We start from the raw sequence: 7981 nt of genomic DNA, 5'->3' as shown, positions 1-7981 counted from the left end.
AGTCAGTAGTAGTCACAAATACTGCAACTATACTTCAGTAAGTGTATGACATGTGCAGCATCTTTTTGTTGAGACTGAAAAAGACCTGGACTCAACGCAGCACCATCACTGTAGAGTTAATAAATACCCATCAGTTAAAGTCTGGAATGTCAGGTCATGTGACTTCAGGTAAAAGCAGAAGGTCTTTCCAGAGAAAACGGGGCGGGACCCTGGTGGAGAAACAGGTACAACAGGAGTTAATAAAACTGATTCTGATTCAGAGGCGACACGGTGAACACGAGCTGGGACTCTGTGAGTGAGATCAACTTTTCTCTCTTTTAACAGTGACACTAGAATTTTATTTAGTGTCTATAATAAGAGAAAGAAAGTGTCACTAAGCTGTGGTGAGGTGTTGGTATTTCTGCCATGTTGTTAGTAGAATACTGAGGATACATTCATGGGCAGTGACTTTTATCTTTTTATTATAAATGGGTGAAGATGCCAAACTGGACCTCAGGTTAAAACTCAAAAAGATTTGTTCTTTCTCTGAGAGTCCTTTCAGCTTTAAACTTTCATTTTCTCACAGTTAAGATTATACAAAAAAACAAAACCAAAGCACAACATGCAGCATAGCAGCTGCTAAAAGAACAAATCAACCTGAAAGCCAGAGTGGATTTGGGGAGTTTTACAGTCAATTCAATTCAATTCAATTCAATTTTATTTGTATAGTGCCAATTTACAACAGAAGTTATCTCAAGGCACTTTACAGTGTAAGGTTTAAGACCTTACAGAAAATATTTATAAAAGAAAATATAGAGAAAACCCAACAATCCCATTTGAGCAAGCTTTAGGCAACAGTGGAGAGGAAAAACTCCCTTTAGAGGAAGAAACCTCCAGCAGAACCAGGCTCATAGTGGGCGGCCATCTGCCTCGACCGGTTGGGGTGAGTGGAAAGAGAAGAGAGAAAAGAACAGCAGGCAATAAAGACAACAACAAGTATCAAGAACATTGGGCAGATGAACTGGATTCTGGAGATGTACAGCTCCAGGCCGAGGATACCTGCAGAAAAGTACAGAGAGAGGGAGACAGAGAGGAGGAAACACAACTACAGGAGAGAGAAGACACAAAGTTAATGACATGAAATGGTGGCATTTGAATTGATACAGGAGAAAGGAGAGAGGAGAGGAGCTCAGTGTATCAGTAGAGGTCCCCCAGCAGACTAAGCTATATCAGCATAACTAAGAGATGGTTCAGAGTCACCTGATCCATCTCTAACTATAAGCTTTATAAAAAAGGAAGGTTTTAAGTCTAGTCTTAAATGTAGAGACGGTGTCTGCCTCCCGAACCTGAACTGGGAGCTGGTTCCACAGGAGAGGGGCTTGGTAGCTAAAGGCTCTGCCTCCCATTCTACATTTGGAAACTCTAGGAACCACAAGTAAACTTGCAGTCTGAGAACGGAGAGTTCTGCTTGGAACATAAGGAACTATGAGGTCTTTAAGATAAGATGGAGCCTGATTATTAAGGGATTTATAAGTTAGGAGAAGGGTTAGGGTTATTTTTGGATTTAACAGGGAGCCAATGGAGAGAAGCTAACGTTGGAGAAATATGATCTCTCTTGCTAATTCCAGTCAGAACTCTGGCTGCAGCATTTTGGATTAACTGGAGGCTCTTTAATGAGTTATTGGGACAAACTATTAATAAGGAATTACAATAGTCCAGTCTGGAAGTAACAAATGCATGGACTAGTTTTTCAGCATCACTTTGGGACAGGATGCTCCTAATTTTAACTTTAATGTTTCTTAGGTGAAAAAAGGCAGTTCTAGAGATTTCTTTTATGTATGAAGTGAAGGAGATATCCTGATCAAAGATAACTCCGAGGTTTCTTACAGTATTACTTGAGGCCAGAACTAAGTCATCAATGGTGAGAATGTGTTTAGACATAGTGTCTCTGAGATTTTTAGGCCCAAACAGTATAACCTCTGTTTTGTCTGGATTTAGGAGAAGGAAATTGGAGGTCATCCAGGTCTTTATGTCTTTTAAGCATTCCTGAAGTTTGACTAATTGATTAGTTTCTCCTGGTTTCATAGATAAATATAGCTGGGTATCATCTGCATAACAATGGAAATTTATAGAGTGTTTCCTAATAATATTGCCTAAAGGGGACATATATAACGTGAAAAGAATCGGTCCAAGCACAGATCCCTGTGGAACTCCATAGCTGACTTGGCTGTGCATGGAAGACTCATCATTAACGTGTACAAACTGAAATCTATCCGATAGATACGATTTAAACCACTCTAGTGCTGTTCCTTTGATTCCAATGACATGTTCCAGTCTGTGTAATAAAATGTTGTGATCTATAGTGTCGAATGCAGCACTAAGATCTAACATGACGAGTATAGAGAGTAGTCCATTGTCTGATGCTAATAGAAGATCATTAGTGACCTTTACCAGTGCTGTTTCTGTACTATGATGTACTCTAAATCCTGACTGGAAATCTTCATACAAGTTATTGCTACGCAGGTGGTCGTACAATTGCTTAGAAACTATCTTTTCAAGGATTTTGGAGATAAAGGGCAGATTGGATATTGGTCTATAATTCGCTAAGACCCCTGAGTCCAGAGTAGGCTTTTTGAGTAGGGGCTTGACTACAGCAACCTTAAAAGCCTGTGGTACGTAGCCTATTTGTAAAGACAGATTGATCTGATCTAATATGGACGTGCTGATCAAAGGTAAGACATCCTTGAGGAGTCTAGTCGGGATGGGATCTAAGAGACATGTTGATGGTTTAGAGGAATTAATTACTGAAATTAATTCAGAATGATCTACGGAGAGGAAGCAGTCTAAGTACGAGCGTGGATCGAGAGTTGTTGTACAGTCCATGCTATATGCAGGGAGGATCTGATCAATTTTTTCTCTAATAGTTATGATTTTATTTGTAAAGAAATTCATGAAGTCATTGCTGCTTAGAGTTGAGGGAATACTAGGCTCAACAGAGCTATGACTCTTTGTCAGCCTGGCTACAGTGCTGAAAAGAAACCTAGGGTTGTTCTTATTTGCCTCTATCAATGAGGAGTAATATGAAGTTCTACCGGAAAAAGGTGGCTTGCACCCTCCAGGTTGGGGGGGACATCCTCCCTCAAGTGTAGGAGTTTAAGTATCTTGGGGTCTTGTTCACGAGTGAGGGAAATAGGGAGCGTGAGATTGACAGACGGATTGGTGCATCGGCAGCAGTAATGCGGTCGGTGTACCGGTCCGTCGTGGTGAAAAAGGAGCTGAGCCGAAAGGCAAAGCTCTCGATTTACCGGTCAGTCTACGTTCCTACCCTCACCTATGGTCATGAGCTTTGGGTCATGACCGAAAGGACAAGGTCGCGGATACAAGCGGCCGAAATGAGTTTCCTCCGCAGAGTGGCTGGGCGCACCCTTAGAGATAGGGTGAGGAGCTCAGTCACCCGGGAGGAGCTCGGAGTAGAGCCGCTGCTCCTCTGCATCGAGAGGGGCCAGTTGAGGTGGCTTGGGCATCTGTTTCGGATGCCCCCGGGACGCCTCGTAGGGGAGGTTTTTCGGTCCTGTCCCACCCGGAGGAGGCCCCGGGGAAGACCCAGGACACGTTGGAGGGACTATGTCTCTCGGCTGGCCTGGGAACGCCTCGGTGTCCCCCCGGAAGAGCTGGAGGAGGTGTCTAGGGAGAGGGAAGTCTGGGCATCTCTGCTTAAGCTGCTCCCCCCGCGACCCGGCCCCGGATAAGCGGAAGAAAATGAATGGATGGATAGTTATGATTTTATTTGTAAAGAAATTCATGAAGTCATTGCTGCTGAGAGTTGAGGGAATACTAGGCTCAACAGAGCTATGACTCTTTGTCAGACTGGCTACAGTGCTGAAAAGAAACCCAGGGTTGTTCTTATTTGCCTCTATCAATGAGGAGTAATATGAAGTTCTAGCTTTACGCAGGGCTTTTTTATATATTATTAAACTATCTTTCCAGGCTAGGCAATATTCATCTAAATTGGTGGAATGCCACCTCCTTTCCAACTTACGTGATTTCTGCTTTAAGCTACGTATTTGTGAATTGTACCATGGAGCTAACTTCCTCTGACTCGCTAGTTTCTTTTTCAGAGGAGCAACAGTATCAAGTATTGTTCCAAGTGAAGCACCAGTACTATTAACAAGATAGTCCACTTGTGCTGGAGTAACGTTGAAATAACTGCCTTCCTCTGTGTTGGTACATGGCTCTGAAATAAAAGATGGAATCAGTTCCTTAAATTTGTCAACAGCATTTTCACATAAACATCTACTGTAGAGAATCTTATCTGTAGGTTTAGTAAAGTCTGGTACTGTAAATTCAAATTTAATTAAGAAATGGTCAGATAAAAGAGGGTTTTGGGGAAAAACTATTAACTGATCAACTTCCACACCGTATGTCAGAATAAGATCAAGGGTGTGGTTAAAACAGTGAGTGGGTTTATTTACATTTTGGGTAAAACCAATGGAGTCTAATAGTGAATTAAATGCAGTGTTGAGGCAGTTATCATCAACATCTACATGGATATTGAAGTCACCCACTATAATGACTTTATCTGCACTAAGAACTAAATCAGATAGAAACTTTGAGAATTCAGTTAAAAACTCAGAGTAAGGGACAGGAGGACGGTACACAATAACAAACAGGACTGGTTTTGGATTTTTCCAGTTAGGATCAGAGAGGCTAAGAGTGAGGCTCTCAAATGAATTCAAACTATGTTTAGGTCTGGGGTTGATTGATAAACTTGAGTGGGAGATTGCTGCTACTCCTCCACCCCGACCTGTGTTTCTAGGAACATGATAATTAACATGACTTGAGGGGGTCGACTCATTCAGAGAGACATATTCATCCTGCTGCAGCCAGGTTTCAGTAAGACAGAATAAGTCTATTTGATGGTCAATTATCAAATCATTTACTAACAGGGATTTAGACGAGAGAGATCTGATATTTAAAAGTCCACATTTGATTGTTGTCTTGTTATTTTGTTCTAAGAGAGGAGTCGTCTTTATTTTTATTAGGTTTTTATGAATAACTCCTCTTGTGTTAGTTTTAGATATAAATAATTTAGGTACTCGGGGAGCAGACACTGTCTCTATAAGGTTATGGTAGTTTTTGGGGGGTGACGGCTGTAAGGAAGCTGCAGAGAGGTGTGTAAGACTGTGTCTCTGCGTCCTGGTCTCCACTCTGACATGTCAGGGTTTAGGTCGTCTAATAAACTCTGCCATATTCCTAGAGAGTTGAGACGCACCATCTAAAGTGGGATGGATGCCGTCTCTTCTAATCAGCCCAGGTTTTCTCCAAAACGTTTTCCAATTGTCTATGTAGCCCACGTTGTTAGCGGGACACCACTTAGACAGCCAGCGGTTGAATGACGTCATGCGGCTAAACATGTCGTTACTGGTCAGATTGGGAAGGGGTCCAGAGAAAACTACGGAGTCCGACATCGTCTTAGCAAAGTTACACACCGATTCAACATTAATTTTAGCTCCTGTGTGAATTATTATCTTACTATATTTACGTTTATCCTTACACAGGAGTTTTAAATAGTCATTCTTCTGTCCTTTTCCAGACCAAATGCTGGTTCACACCTGAACCTCTACTCTATCAAAACCATAAGCTACGAGACAACATCGTTCTCCACTGTCATTTCAAGTGTTTGTCAGCCCTGCTCATTGTTTCGCAGGGAATTTGGAGCAGGATCTACTTCCTGTTGAGTTTCAGTTCAAACATTTGATACTTTGACATTTTTTCTGTAGAATTAGTTTGAACAACTCAGAATTCACAGCTTTATCAATGACAACAAATCGTCTAGTTCAGAGGCAACAAAGCAGGCCCAGATCATAATACTGCCACCCCCATGTCTTACAGATGAAATCTCTGTAGCACAGAGTCTGGTTTTCACCAAACACAAGAAGTTCCCATTCAAGACTAAAAGAAAAAAACTCTTCAAATGAACTGATAATCCTAAAGATTCACATACAGACATCACGTCACGTGTCTTGATCAACTCATTTCTTTCCTTGATTTAAAATCTGTTGTTGATGTTTACCAGGAAGCAGTGATGGATACAGTTAAAGAGATTCTTCTGAAGGAGTTGAAGAAGCTGAAGGCTGAGGAGTTTACCTGGAAGAATATGGATCCAAAGTACAGAGTGCCTATAGTAAAGATATAGGTAACCTGACGATTTCTCCCTGCGACCTGGAGAACGCTGACAGACGAAGGACAGTGGATCTGATTCTTCAGACATACAGCAGTCAGCCTCTGGAGGTGGCCCAGCAGGTGTTAGAGAAGGTCGGGAGGCATGACGTGAGGGACAGTTTGTCACAGAGTGACAGAGGTAAGAGTACAACCACAGAGGGTTTAGATCACAACAGAAACACAGATTCAATTTAAAGGGTTTCAAGTGGGGCCATGTAGGACTCAAGGCAGGCAGGTTTAGGAAGAAGGGTTAAGAGTGGGGAACCAAAACTTAGCAGACGGCAGGCACACAGGAGTTGGCAGAAGGTAACAAGTAGATCGGTGTGAACTTGAGAACAGAACCGGGATGAACACCTAGCACAGGTGTTTCCATTGGAAGACCAGGACCAGGCCTACTGTCCTGCTTGTTTTCCAAATATCCCTGCCCACTGCTGATCCAGGTAACCTGCAGCTTTCTGAACCTCAGTCAGAATAAAAAGGGGTCTCCGTGCTGCTGGTCGTGTTATTTTGTTGACTAAATAAAATTAGACTTTACAGCAGATTTACAATAAACCTCTATGACTGTGACCTGATGAAGCAATACTTCTGCTTCAAGCGTAACATCGCTAGAGCAGGGCTAGTTAGTAAAGTACAGGTCTGGGAACCCCTTATGCGTCAGAGAAGAGATCAGGAATCACAACAACAAGATGCACTGAACACTGACGTTTATCATTAGTGCGTGACAGTAACAGCTGATATAGGATTTGATCATATTTCTCTTTTAAAAATCTAATACACTTTGCTGCTGAGTCTACACTTGTCATGATCCCTAATTCATGTATTTGTTGCTTCCTCAGGTCCATTGCAGTTCAACCCAGGTAAGCATTCCATTCACAAATTCATTTCCAGCATTATTTATTACAGAATATCTGACAAACGTTGTGCCTTTTTCTGTTTTCAGGAAATCTGAAGTAATGAGGGTGTTATTCTAACTACCTGGCTGCACGTCTGTGTGTCCAGCTGCAGACATTATATTTGTTCTTTTACTGTTTCTGTGAATTGTTCTTAATGAGGCTTTTAGATTCTGAAACTGAAGCACAGCAGAAAATTCTTCATTATCACATGATCACTTTTAAAAAGTTGGATCAAAATCGAATGACTGGGACGTTTAACTTGGATTCCTGTGAAAAAATATTTGCTTCATTAAAAAGTATAGGTGTTCTTTCACACTAGAAATTTGACTTTACTATCTTCTACTCTGTTGTCCCAGCACAATTTGGTCTGTGTACAGTCTGCAAGCTGCTGGAGTTCTGGTTATATGGTTTATTCCCAAGACAATAAAAAAACTGTCCAAGGTTTAAAGATCTGAAGCCTGTTTGTTAAGAACGTTTGAGCACACCTCCACCTTTTGAGATTTGTTTTCAAGCGTCACAATCATAGTCCAGCTTAAACTGGGACAAAGGAAAGGACAACACAAAATAATTTAAAACTAAAATAAGTCTGTCATACATTACTATAAACCAGATATAAACCAGAGGAGAATCAAGCTTATATAAAGTTCTCAGACGAGGTAAAGTGGATGTCCCTGATAACAGGACTCCACCTGTCATCACACTGGGCATTGTGCAGTATATTCCTACATTTCGAAACAATGGAGCATCAGCTGTAATATTCATGGTTACAGTTGAAATATTTTGGGAATTTATCAAGAAAACCACTGGATTTCTAAAAGTGCTTGGTTTTTCTGTTTGTTATATCGCTGCAGGTGCAGAAATGAAGTGCAGAAATGAAGAAGATAATC

General features: G+C 41.4%; 1 long non-coding RNA gene across 1 annotated transcript; it reads left to right on the top strand.

Annotated features, from left to right (window-relative positions):
- The first annotated feature begins 261 nt into the window (after positions 1 to 261).
- Positions 262 to 7900, top strand: LOC113155482. Its single transcript, XR_003298132.1, has 4 exons — positions 262 to 291; positions 6056 to 6340; positions 7038 to 7058; positions 7142 to 7900. It is a non-coding gene; the product is annotated as an uncharacterized LOC113155482 (long non-coding RNA).
- Positions 7901 to 7981: the final 81 nt, after the last annotated feature.

This window comes from Anabas testudineus, chromosome 8 (assembly GCF_900324465.2).
Source record: "Anabas testudineus chromosome 8, fAnaTes1.2, whole genome shotgun sequence".
NCBI classification, from domain to species: Eukaryota; Metazoa; Chordata; class Actinopteri; order Anabantiformes; family Anabantidae; genus Anabas; species Anabas testudineus.
This window is presented reverse-complemented; position numbering and strand designations above follow the sequence as displayed.